At 38.6% G+C, this 13,942-nt stretch overlaps 1 long non-coding RNA gene across 1 annotated transcript in view; it reads right to left on the bottom strand.

Annotated features, from left to right (window-relative positions):
• LOC146767958 (uncharacterized) overlaps positions 1 to 7,072 on the bottom strand; it is a 112,482-nt gene extending 105,410 nt beyond the window's left edge. Inside the window, exon 1 of the long non-coding RNA XR_014953832.1 lies at positions 5,611 to 7,072. This is a non-coding gene — a long non-coding RNA (uncharacterized LOC146767958). The remainder of the gene's footprint in view (positions 1 to 5,610) is intronic.
• Positions 7,073 to 13,942: the final 6,870 nt, after the last annotated feature.

The following is a 13,942-nucleotide window of genomic DNA, read 5'->3' as shown; positions in this document are numbered from 1 at the left end:
TCAGAAGTCAAATTCACTGCCTTCATAACACAGACACAGCAAAGCTCCTCTTTTTATCTGCCTAAAGGCACAAGAACTTTCCTAGGGGCATAAATTACGGGACAGCTGGGTTCTTTCATCACAATACCATCAGTTGAAAACTTCACCATTAGTCTTTTATGCTCCAACTCTTCTTCAGATCCCATCTTTTCACAAGGCAACGTGGATGATTTTTTTTAAACCTCATAATGGTTAAAGACTTTTTTCTGCTGCTATAATTGCAACCTCTTGCATATCTTCCAATCTATTCTTTATCCATAAGCATGTTTTACATGGTCGCTTGCTGAAGATCAACATTGTCTCTTCCATCTCAGACCTGTCAGTCTTTTCTAAGACATTCTTTTATTTCATGCTATGTTGGAGGGAAAATTCCTTGCTCGTTTTCCTATCTGCTCCAGGGCAGTGCTGACATTACTATTTCTAGCACAGGGAGTTGTGCCCCAATTAAAAGGAATTAACATAGGTCCAGATTAATTGCATTCAGGCTGGCAGTTTGTTCACCACCTTTATCAGAGTGACAGGAGAATGAAGAAATGCTCTGGCACTGAGAACACCATCTCCTTTGTCCTTGCTATGCACTCTGGCCTAGTGCTCAGAAACTGTGACAATGTGATAGCATTTAATGTGGTTTTCACTCCTGCTGTCTTGCCTGGTCTTATTTGCCATAACACACACTATTGAAGTTTCTGCTGTTTCCCTTTTCTGCCTTTAGACCCTTACCCTGGACTATTTGTAATTCTCTGTAATTCACATTATATGAAAAAACTGTCTCCACTCTACACTAATTTACTCTTCTGTTTAGGTAGTTCTGCTGGTTCTTGGTCTTTCCACAGCAGATTTGAGTAGGTGGTCCCAAAATGCTGCCAGGATCGAATTTATTTCCATGGCTTAGGTAACCCAAGTATTTTTCAATACACACTGATTTGGTTCAATTTGCATAATCAGCCAACTAAAACAACCTCCATAATTTGAAAAGGCTTGAAATATGATATCAATGCTATTTATTCACAGCAAGTAGCATCTGGCCCAGGGAACTGAAGACTCCCCTGTATGACTTCAGAGATGCGGAGGCAAGAAGGATTTTTACTGCAGAATTCAAATGTCAGTAGAAGCTTCCAGAAAGCCTCTAAATGTAGACTTTCTCTGTCTTAAACCTAAAGTTTTACAGCTCTCTACAACTATTTTCTTCTCTCCAGATACTGACAAAACTTCTGTCCCTGTTTAGAAGATTTTCTAGAACAATTAAGGTCTTGTAATTAAACTCACTGGGCCATGATTCTCATGTCCCCTTTCTGTTTCCTGCAAGTATATTTGTCCTTTTGAAACCTTACCTGTTCTCTACCAGTTCTCTAAATTAACTGAAAATGGATCCAATTAACCAGTTCACTGAGCACACCATGTTAAATTCATCTGTCTGCTGATTTGAATATGTTCAGATTCTCCAGAAATTCTTTAAAAGGCTTTTTCCTGATCTGTGACTTTCCCTTTTTTCCTGTCAGCTTTATCAACCTCCTGCTATGTTCATTACTAAAGTGAACATTGAGGCAAATGTAACAGCTAAGCTCTGCAACCCTCAGAAGCTTCTCCCAAAGGACAAACTGGACATGCACTTTCATCAGCCCTAAAATGCATTCATTCTGCACTATCCTCCACAAAAAGTAGATGAGGAATAAACACGGCTGTTCTGTACAGCCCATCAGTTTTTGTTTACTTGAATTACCAGCTTTCAAAACCTGGTTTGCCACTATAGTGACCTTTCAATGAAATAAGAAGCACCTCATAAGGCTGCTACTGGTGAGCTGACACATAGGCCAGTTCATTGTATGAAGTCCTCAGATAGTTTCTTGGAGCTATTAATGTGATTAATTCTGGACCAGTGCTTAAACACAGCTGAGATCTGTATCTTTTTCAGTTTCCTTTTTATGTACTATTTCCCAGTTTATACCTTTTCTTAGCCCAAAGGACTGATGGACCATGATTATGCTTAAATGTAAAAAAACCCATCCATTTACTAAAATGTTTCACTCTTGTGATCTTATCAGCATTTTCTCACATAAGTATGTCTTACAAACTTATTTCAAAGATAAATATATCAGAGTACTAGCATAGCCATAATCTTAGTAAAGCATTGTAGATCAAAAGAATAGCACAATCCTGTCAAACAAGCAATCTCATTAAAATTCTGTCAAACCCTTTTGATAAAGGAGAAAAAAGTACATGAAGTGTAAAAAAGTGTGAGTACATTTGTATTTCAAATGACAGCATGTGTCCGGAACAGTATAAGCAGGAGTACTGCAGTAAGCAATATGTCTGTTATGCTTACAAAAAAACCTACTGTTACTGCTTACTAAAAGCTGGACATTGCAGAAACCAAGAGCCCTGTGACTGAAATCATTTCCCCTTTAACAAGAAAATTTTGCCAATAGCTTCCTGAGAATTTAAATACATTTACAGTCATGCAATCACAAATTAGATAGTCCAAAACTGATAGTTAAATGAACAAGATACTGCTGCAGTAAATGGAGGAACAACTAAATGTCATAAGCACCAGCAAAATGTTTGAGCCATACAACCCTTACTCTGAAAAGCTTAATCCTTGCAGACAAGTGAACAGGAATAGAAATGCTAACGAAAAAAAGTCAGCATGAAATACTGACAAAACTTTTGGCTTGAGTAGTTTTAGAAATGCCTGGGAAACTATATAAATTGTACTTCCCTAACTTTTTTTCCTCTTAGAATTGCACTACCATTTTTTCTTCTATTTTTGGTAGTCACAGCTACATGGAAAGCAACAGCTAAAGATTACTAAACTAATCGAAAGAAAACTCTCATATTTGAATTTAGAAACTAAGAAGACAGTGTTTCCCCACATTGTTCTTCTAGAGCACATGCTTCAGCATAAACTACTGGTTTTGTAGCTGTTCACCTCATGACATAATACATGCATTGCATCATGATATAGATCTACTCAGTTTGCATTTCAGTACTCCAATGTTGAGATTGGTCTCCTTGGAGAAAATCCTAGCAATAAGAAACCCTTACCAACTGCAGCAGAGAAGAGTTTATTTCCCTAAAATGACAGATTCCGTTTTCATGCAACACACTTTTCCAGCTTTGCAATTTATTAACAACTAAATACGCAAATTCCCATTTCTCAAACCAGCAGCCAAGTTACAGAAAACAGTTACATTTCATTAATATGGCACAATATTTAACAAAACATATTTTCACATCAATATTTTTTCTTACTCTGCATGTGTGTGTTTATATCTTTTCTAGCACAGGCTTATATTAAATTTGGAGGGGCAGAGGGAGGAAGGAGGTATGCAATACTGTTCAGTGTAAAATAATAAATATCTATTAAATGAATCCCCTACTTTATATGCATACTTAGAAACAACTGTTTAAAACACTAGTTATATTGTCATTACTCTTAATAGCCTTTGCTTATGCTTATGATTTCCTGCATATTAGCCCCCACAGTTTGTCATTATCAGTACACCATTTTACTATATTAATAAGGGACGTGAAATTCCCCTTCCTCATAACACAGAGCTCTATTTTCCCCTTCATATATTAGTTAACTAAACACTTCGTTAGCCAGCTGCTAATCTCCTGTGACAGCGTGGCAGTCTCCTACGAGTTGGATAGGTGTGCATACAGTATGACTAATTGCACTGCAGCGCTAATGTGATGGAGGGAGAGTGAACAGACTTCAGAGGCTGAGCACCCTCTGAAGCTGATGTGTGAGATTCCTAGAGCCCTGCTGTACCAAACACTAAGTACACACGGCATCAGGCAGACATCAGGTAGCCATACAGATACTTACATGAATTTATTATTGGGGAAATGTGATTTCTGCAGTCAGAGCTGCAGCAGTCACACATAGAAATTGCAGAAAGCTACAGTGACTTACATATTGTCAGAGATAATATTTCTAAACTCTCTGGATAGCCTTTCTAGGTCAAGAGTTTCATTACAAAGGACAACTGTGCCAGCCCTAACTGGCACTGCCTCTGAACGAGCATAGATAAATGCTCTCGGGAAAAAGGTGAGCTGCTTATAATCTCCCATTATTCATGGGTTCTTTACCAGCTGGCAGCAATGCATTAACATGGATGCAGTTGAAACCCAGATCTTTAGTATTCACTAAGATGAAAACAAAGGAATCAGCCATGGATTTTTGACTCCCTGCATCTAAAAGTTAAATATATTTAATAGTAGCTACACTAACATACTGAGAGCAGCCACAGCTTCCCACACTGCATTTGATCATGAGCAGTCCTTCAGATGCAATAACTGAGAGGTTTAATTGTTAAAAGCAATGGCTAACAAAAGGCTTTAGGATGTGGCTCAGTTTATCAGTATAACAGATAAAGCAAGTGGGAGAAGCGTAACAAGTAGATCTCTGCATTATTATACTAAAAACTTTTATAAGAAACGACAGCCACTCTCTACCAACCCAGACACAGAGCCTGAAACACTGGAAGGAGAGATACTTGACTTCTTAAACTCTGCTTTGGGCTCAGTGGAGGGGGAAAAAATAATCCATCACACACATTAAGCATGCCATTAGAAAACATCAATATTCAAATCTCCATAGGCCAGATTCAGAATCAACACATTTCAGTCCCATCCAGGATGAGAACTCTAATTACTGGGAAAAAATAAAACTAACCAAAAAAGACAGCAATTTGAAAAGGCAGATCTTTTTGTACCACTTGACAGAAAAACACTTAAAGCAAAGGACGTAATCTTTACATGGTACATAAATTAGCCTGTTTTCAAGAAAGAACACAGTAAGCTTTATTCTTCAATTATGCTCTTTGACAAGGCCAATCTCCAAGGAACATTTAGACAAGGATCTCTGGTAGAAAGGCATCATACTGTAGGGGCAGTATGATCCTAAATTAATTAGGATTTTTATTGCTGAATTGCTAATTGACACAGGATAAGAATGGGAATTGTAATATACTTGACCATATAGTAATCTTGCAAAACAACCATAGAATGTTTTTAATTACTAGTTAATTAAGAATAAAGTTTTAAGAAGAAATTACAATAAAACAAACTGCTACTTTAAATTATACACATATGAGAGCCTGACCACTAACCCATAGAAAATAGAACTATGCCAAAAATTGCAGTATAAACAAGTTAGTGTCAGGCACTCACAAAATTATAAATAGACCCCAAGATAACAACTACATTAGCTTCAAACTCCTGAGACTTTTCAACCTGCACAACTTGACACATTTCTCATGGTGTGATAACACAGAAGGACTTAGAGGTTGAGTTTTTAGGTTTCCACTATGAGAAATACTGTTGATAAATCAAGTCTGAGATCCCCTAGCTTTCCCCATGAGTATTTTGCATTGCCCTCGTGGGACAAGACTCAGGCCTTGCAGTCACATTAGAGCTCCTGTAAATATGATCAAATTTGCATCCCCAGTGGCCATTTCACTGGCTTCTATTTTGATACTCCTAAAGGGCTGACCAGGCATATGACTGCCAAGTGCCCTTAAGTCTGCTGAGCTCCATCAGCAGTCACACAACACTGTGAGCACTTACCCAGCACAACACCAGGCATTGCTCCTGCAGCTGGTCAGAGTTCTGCCATGAGTTACAGTGGCAGCAGAGTCCTGCTCCCCACCTTCTAAGCAGAATCCCTCTTTCCATAGGCAAAATGCAGACATTCATGCTCAGCAGCCTTCATCCCTATCTCTCCAGAGGTACCTCAGCAAGGCCAAAGCTTCAGCTCTCTGAAGTCCATGGATCTGCTGAGGAGCACAATCTCATAGCCTCCAGGAGCCTCCACTCCAGTACTAGCTAAATTCACTTCAATCCTTTTTCAAAGGCAGCTTTGTTTAAGCTGAAGGAAGGAAACAAGGAACAACAGGGCACTAATTATTACTCACCAGGCAGTGCACACACACCTGTTTTACCTAATAGCCAACTGGGCTCAGCTAATACAAACACCTGGCTAAGGCATGTTTACATGCCACTGAGTGCCTTTGCTAACAGCTCTTCAACAGATGCAATAAAACAAGACAATGAACACACAAAATTCATAAAATGATAAATGGATAATCTACTTTGTCCTCATTTACTATATATTGCTATCATCTCTGGAAAAACTAAGCATTGAGTCTCAACTGTAAGTGCATAGAAGGTTTGAAGCACAGCAGGGAGCACTGAGTGGCAGAGGGAATGAAAACATTTTCATTTCATCTCATGTCAAAGAATTTGTTAACCAAATAGGATATGAAGATCAACATTTCACACTTCATAAGAGTCCCCTTAGCAAAATCTTCATAAATAATAGCATTAACATAATTGCAGACTACTGACAAGAAGAAATTAAGGATTGATCTGGCATGGATAAGGAAGTGCTTCTAATCTTGCAGTCTGTAATTCCATCAGGACACACTCCTTAAAATATTAATTGGAACATATGATATAAAGGACAAAGAAATTTTCTCCTCCCCTCTACTGTCCATGCAAAATTACTTCTTACATCATATTCTCCATGGTTTTAACTTAATCTGGCAATGGGGCCTGGAGCTTCACAGCCCACACTGATAAAAAAGAAAAATAAAGGAAGTGGACTTAAATTTACCTTTGCTCGATTTCATCTCCTAGTATCAGCCTTTCCATATCTATGAGTTATCAAGAAGACAGAGCCAAGACTCCTTCCAGAGATATATTGCAGGAGGATGGCAGGCAAAGGACATATAGGGAAAGATAAAAGGGTCTAAGTACAGATAAGGCTGTGCAGTCTGCATCCTTGGAGACAACTGAACACCCTGGTCTGACTCTGCTTTGAATGGGGTGAAGGGGACTGGAGACCTTCCTCAGGTTCCTCCCAGCCTAAATTATCTTGTGGTCTCATTACATCTTGTTGCATTTATGGACAGTCTGAAATAATTCTGTCTACATTCTTGTTTCTTGCATTTGTTAAGTATCCTGTAGGCAGTGGCAGGGTCAGTGACAGGGAGAGAGATCTGCATAGATTTGCAAAATTCAGATGGGAGAACCCATCTGAATGACCCATTCCATTTGTCCACCAGCCTGGTTTCTAGCTGCCCTACAGACAGCTTTGCAGCAAGGCTGACTGCTCATCTTGGTCATCCTCTGTGGCTGAAATGAGTCCTTGTCAGGAATGAATAACACATGTTCAGAGTTCCCAACTCTCACTGCACATTTGAAGCCTGAGCCCCTAAAGGCACTTGAAATTCTTAATGTCTATTCTTTTTTTCCCCAGAGGACATATGTAAGTCCACAAAGCTTGTTCCAGGTATAAAATATCAGCTCAGACCCCTTAAGACATATCCAGCATGCACTGATTTCATTTGGCATCTTAAGACTTTAGTCCCTGACTCATAAATACCTAGAATTTGCAGTGGTGACATTTGTCATACATTTTGGCCTAGGAGACCCACCTATCATAATATATACAGGTAGAAATGTAAAGGAGAACAGACAGAAGGGAAATAAACCCAGGCAATAAGAACTATGCATAACTGTAGATAGACAGGGGAGGTATAATTCATATGCAAAATGTAACATTATAGCAACTTAATTTGGCTTTGAGTTTATAAGGCAATAAACAAGCCCTAAAAAACTCTTCTGAGAATCATCACTACTCCCTTGGGCTGAGGTCCTGCCATTTATTTGTCACAGGACTTTATTGTGTCATAAGGCAAAAGCCTAGTGAAGCACAAGAAAAGTATTTCTTGCTCTGTAAAACTGTAATATCACACACAGTTATTTACTGCATGGTAGCCCCATTATTTTTTGTGTCCTCCCTGTGTTACATGTTGGCATTTGAGGAAAAGAGCGTTGCTGTCCCAATTAAAGAGAAACTGCCTCTTTTCCTTTACAAAACAGAATTGTCCATTAGGAACTTCTGATTCCTACAAAATTTTAACATTCTGGCCACCCCATTTAGGTGCTTCCTGAGTGGGGAATAAATAAGACAACATTACCTGTTTTCAAACTTTGATATTATTAGAAAACAAGCACATTTACAATAGATTAATTCAACAGCATGGTCAAGTTAAGCAGCTAAAGTGCTCTGTCTGGGCAGAGAAACTATTCATTAAGTCAAAATCACAGTCTCAGGCAAAGATACTAAGTTATGAAAATTGCATAATAAGAAAAAAATTAATTTTATTACTTTAGGACAGGACATGCTTGGCACACAAGCTTGTATAAGGATTTGGGTTTTTTCCTAAAAGCACCATTGGGTTCATATTTTTATTAGTGTATTAGTACTGATGTATTAATAAATGCTTTTTATATTCTAGAACCCATAACATGGGATCCATCAGCATAGGCAGATAAGAGGGCTCTTTTATCTTTAATAATGAAAATTTTACCAAGTAACGAATTGTGATTTTAGCTCCATCTTCCTCTTGTTCTGTGCTTGTGTGTATGCACACCTTAGGGAAAGGGACAGATAACTGTTCTGTCAACATGCAGCACAAGTTTTCATTTCAAGAAAATCTCAGGTTTTGGAGGCTACACTACAGAAAGAAAAGACAGGAATCTATGTGAAATTATAGCAGAGACACAGGAAATAAGGGAAATCTGAAGAAGGAATGACTGAAAGAACACAGATGATAAAGAGGGTGTCAAAGGAACAAACACCTAGGGAAGACTGTGTTCCAGGCAACAGGCCTTGCTGGAGCCAGGCTGGTTTCCCATATGTGCAGAATCCATTAATTACATTTCTGTTCCAAAATAGTTCAACTGAAACAGTCTGCTGGACCTTTGTTCCCATAACAACAGCAATTCACTTCTCTAAATTCTATGAGTTTGGCACTGTGATGAGAAATATTCTATTCTTTCATTAAAAGACTGGGTGAAGCACAGTAAGATACTAAAAACCATCTGATCAATTTACTGTACTTCAATAATAGTCACTTTAATTTTTCTTTGTGAATAAAGAGTCTGTCTTGATTTATACCAGTGAATTCTCCTTGGCATTATTATAAAAACACACAAAGAAATCTATGTAACATGGACTATATAATTTCATTCTTACTAATAATCTCTGGCCAGAAGATACTAACAAATAAAGAAAAGAAGGGCAATGTTGTTATTTCCATTTCACAGACATAAAGCCTCCCCCGAAAGAAGAGTTTCCAGTTTTCAATTGTGAGGTCTGAGTTTTTATCTCCCTGAAAAGTTTGCATTTTGCTTGAGCCTTTCAGCTTCCAGAGCCATCCTAAATACAGAATATGAATTTTGAAACTCCAGCTTAACATCTGGTCCTAGCTATACATATTTTTTCCCTTGCAGTATCCCTGTGCCAGTAGTCTCTTAATAATTTATTCCTTTAGCTCATACCCCATCAACAAAGCCTCTGGCATATTAACAGAGAAACTGTACACCTTTTTTCAATAGGTACATAAATAACTCTTTCATCTGCAGCCATAGCAAAAAGTACATACCCTGCACATTATGAGCACAGAACAACTGCAAAATAAAATGGATAAAATCTTAGCCTCATTAACGCCAGTGCCAAAACTTTTTACTGATTTCAATGTGGCCAGGACTTGATTTAGGTTCTCAAATTTTCATAGGAAAATGCTTCCAGGCTGTGTTCCCTAACCCACAGAGACAGGTCTGTGAAGAGGACATGAAGGGGGCAGTCTTCTTTTTATTTTTGCATGAAAAACTGCTGAAATTATTACACTTCCTTTTTTCTTCTTCTAGAAAAAGAGTGAATGACCTTGCTGTCTATACAATGCCTTTTACTTTTCTGGGCAGCCAATGCCAGCAGCAGTCTAAAGGAGCAACGTGTCTCAGGAAAGTATAGATTTTATGACTCCTCAGAAATGAGATTTTAGCTCTGCAAGTTTTGAGAAGAAATAGACTGCATCTTTGTTGCTGTACTTTTTCCCCAAAACCTCCCCAAGTTATGAGATTAACCTTTATCTGTGTCAGCTATAGGCAGTTTAAGGAGTCAGGGTGTTCAGGACTAGAGAGGGAAGGAGAGAAAGGGACAGAATTAAAAATGAAATTATCTTAGATTTTAACAAGACCTAAAAAATGTAAGTGAACATAACTTTTATCTGCAAACATGGATTTTAAAATAACATTTCATTATAGTAAGTCAAAACAGTTTGAGTAGTTGTAATAGCAAGTAAATGGGGCTAGATCAGATTTCCTTTCTTTCCCCTCTTCCTTCCAGCATTTGCTTATGAATATGAGCAAAGTATTAGGCAAATACACCTTCCTGTATGAAGCTGAGGAGAGTATTAAGAAATTTCAATCTCAGGAGGAGAAAATGCAGAGTAACCTGCTTCTTGGGGTGGCAAATATGGAATTATTCACACAGAAGAGGATTAAGTTCTCACAGAAAAACAACACTCAAAAGGACCTCCAGAGTTTCTGAGTCTCGTTTCCTGCTGTCATGTATTTTCTACTAGTAAATTTATTAAGATCCATCACAAAGTGTTTTCCATTTTTGCTCCACCACACAGTAGGAAACTCACAACTTGGAAGGTCTGAAATCATTCCTTCTTCTAGCACCAATGGGGTCTTTGAGGCTAAACCAGGGGAGTGAGAACTGTAACTAACATCTGCTAACCTAGTAATGAATTTTTACCACCCAACCTCACAGCCTGCATTTTGTGAGCAAGCCAAGATTTTGCCAGCTATGTTTATAAAGCTGTACTCCACTCTTCCACCCCTTTTAAGATCTGTTCATACAGCTGGATATGGGTGGCCAGCTCCCCAGGAATGGGAAAATGTCACTGGTGCCTGAAATCTATTGCAAATCTGGTGCAAACCTATTGCAGCTACCTCCTGAGCTGAGTATACCAGATATGTGTCCGGGCCTCCTGTTGAAAATTGCTGCCTCTCCAGGACGGTGTAGATGAATTGAAGCAAGAGATCTCTGAAGTTGCTCTTGAGGAAAGAGGTTTATTGGGGATGCAGAAAGGTCCTGCCTTGTGCTCCCAGACGCAGCACGTGGCAGGGCTTGAGAGGGTGGGGGAGGGGAGAGACAAAAGGATGCTCAAGGAAAGGGGAAGTTCCAAGAGAGGGGAGGGAGTTTCAAGAGACCGTGTGGCCCCTCAGAGCCCCCTTTTCAAGGGGCTTCAAGGTGGGTTGGAACAAAGCATGGGCCATGGGGTTACAGGCACTTGATGTTTTAGGGGAGGGACAGAGGTGCGGGGTGAACCATACATCTTTTGGGGGGTGAGATGGAACAGTCCACTTGACCCCAGGACCCACCCGTAGGCAGGGGCATTGTCCAGCTAGCTGGGAGAACTGTTCTCATTCTGGCTGTATTTTTTATGGATAATCATATTTATCTATCTTCCACAACAGCCTCCCTGTTAAGATCAGATTGTCTCAGAAAACAAAAAGATGAGTGAGAAGACAGAAAATCCAGCCCTGAATTTGAACTCTGTAAGGTAGCTGAATACACAACAGGCTCACAGTACTTGGTAGGACCTTTTAACATTTGTATTATGAAAGATTCAAGGGACTGCATTCAAGTGATTCAAAGTCACTGCACTTTTACTAAGAGCTGGTCATAGAAATCTTCAGCAAAACAAATGCATTTACTAGTGTCCAGACAGATAGGCACTGAGCTAGATCATGCACAAAAATCCAAATTCAACATCACAGTTTTAACCAACAAGAAAGAAAAGAAGTCACTTGGGGTTTTGATAATGGTGCATAGATAAGTAGGACACACTACAAGAGCAAAGCAGATGTTCATGACTAAAATCTCTTGCAAGATTGATTTGTGTAGCCATGGCAGTAGAAGTATATAAGCAAGGTTAATGAGCAGAGGTTGCATCTTCTTCAGACAACTAATAGAGTGGAAATTAATAAACCATCAGGTAACCTTTTTTTGGGTCTGAAAGCACAATTTACTAAGTAAATAAAAGCTATATAACTCTTATAAGTGTGGAAAAAACATGTAAAGACAATCAGACCTACCAGTCTTGGTAGTATCTCTTCAAAAGTACAAGTAGCATCAGAAAGTAAATTCCAAACCAGCATCTGTTTGCTATGAAATCTTCTGTAAGGGTTTTCCTCAATAGATCCATGGTGACGATGGAATTAAAAAAAAAAAAAATATAGGGACCTGCCAGGCAGCCAAATTTATTCTGTTTCCGGGACAAGGGAAAAAAATAATAGAAAACAAACATTCTTAGATTTGGACTAGATATAAGAAAGACCTTTTTACAATGATAGTGGTGAAACACTGGAACAAGTTACCCAGAAAAGTCATGGATGCCCCATCCTTGCAATTTTTCAGGGGCCAGATGGGACTCTGAGCCACCTTGTCCACTTGAAAATGTCCCTGCTTATTGCAGGGGGAACTGGAATATGTGACCTTAAAGATCCCTTCTAACTCAAAATATTCTATCAACTTCTCTCTTTTTTTCATCTCAACACCAGTAGGGAAAGGCTCTGGGCTTGGTTTTGATTGTACCTGACTGTGCAGGAGGCAAAGTACAAAATCTTTTCTCCCGCTATTGCATGAACTCTGCAACAGCAAGAGGGAGAAGGCATCTTGCAGGAGACAGTTCATATCTTAAGGTTATGTGAACCACCACACTGTACTGCTTTCAGATCCTGGAAGGCTTTTCCCACCATGGGGAGACAAGTTTTTCCATCTCTAGCTACGGATTCAACTTCAAGGGACAGATTGTATTTATGCCATATTTAAACATATATGTAAACTTTGTACATTTCTCCTTTGCTTACCTGAATGTTGTATGCCTTAACATACTGCACTTTCTTAAAAAAAAGTATGACATATTAAGTCCTGGCTTCATAGCTCTATTACAGACACATTTAGAGAGCTCAAGATTCCTATATTCTTGTACATGCCACTCTATATTCAAATAATTATCATTTGAACAATGTCCATAGACACACATTTTTACCTTTCATTGTATTGAAATTTGGGACCTGAGATCTATTCAGACCGTTGGTATTATTTTAACCTGAATAAACAGCTACCTTAATAGTGCTGGCATCAAAAGTATATTCATCCCATTACACTACACACAGGCATAACACAAGCATGTCACAAATTGCCCTGTGAGAGAACAAAGGAGAATAAAACATGGATGGATGGATTTTGGACCAGAGTGTATATCAGTGATAAGAATTATGATTTTACTGTTATATAAATATTGCAATATGCACTATCAATTAACAATTTCCAGTATTTTCTCAGCTGATAAAAAATATTAAGCTTCAGGCTCATTTCAACAATTTTAAATTAAGGTGGAAATGTACAGCATGAATCAATCTACTGGCATAGTCACCTAGGATTTAGGAATATAACACAGGTAATTTTTTTCTTATCTTACAGAGTGCACTGTAGAAGGTATTTCAATTTACTGTGGATAACAATCCATCAAAATAAACCTGCTCAGGACATACCCAGAATACAAATTAGGCAGCAAGAAAATAGAAGGGAAATATGAATTTTTAATTAACCATGTGATGGCTCACAGATTCTGAAGCTCTTAGTCTGAAAACAAAGGTCTTCTAAAGTTCTTACTCAGTTTATGTGCTTCTATAACATAAAATGTAAGACCTATTAAAACACACCATAGGCTATTTGTAGATTAGGAAAGCACAGAGATGAAACTCTACTGGTACTGTGTAGAGCAACAAATTCCTGAATCAATAACACCAGTCTGAACCAGGTATTGCATCCCAGTCCCTCAAGTCACCAACCAAGGTACAACTCCAGCTGCCTCTCTACCACATCAGGTTTAAATATTCCTCTCTGAACCTAATATCCTGCCGTGAAGTAGTTTGGTTTGTGGCCACAGGCTACTTACTGTTTTATTTTCAGATTCACAATCTGCTAAAGTGAGACCACCGGCTCTCATAACCTAGAGTGTCAGGGACA

This window comes from Lonchura striata, chromosome 3, assembly GCF_050655825.1.
Source record: "Lonchura striata isolate lonStrDom1 chromosome 3, ASM5065582v1, whole genome shotgun sequence".
NCBI lineage: Eukaryota > Metazoa > Chordata > Aves > Passeriformes > Estrildidae > Lonchura > Lonchura striata.
Note: the sequence above shows the minus strand (reverse complement) of the source record. Positions and strands in the feature narration are given on the sequence as shown.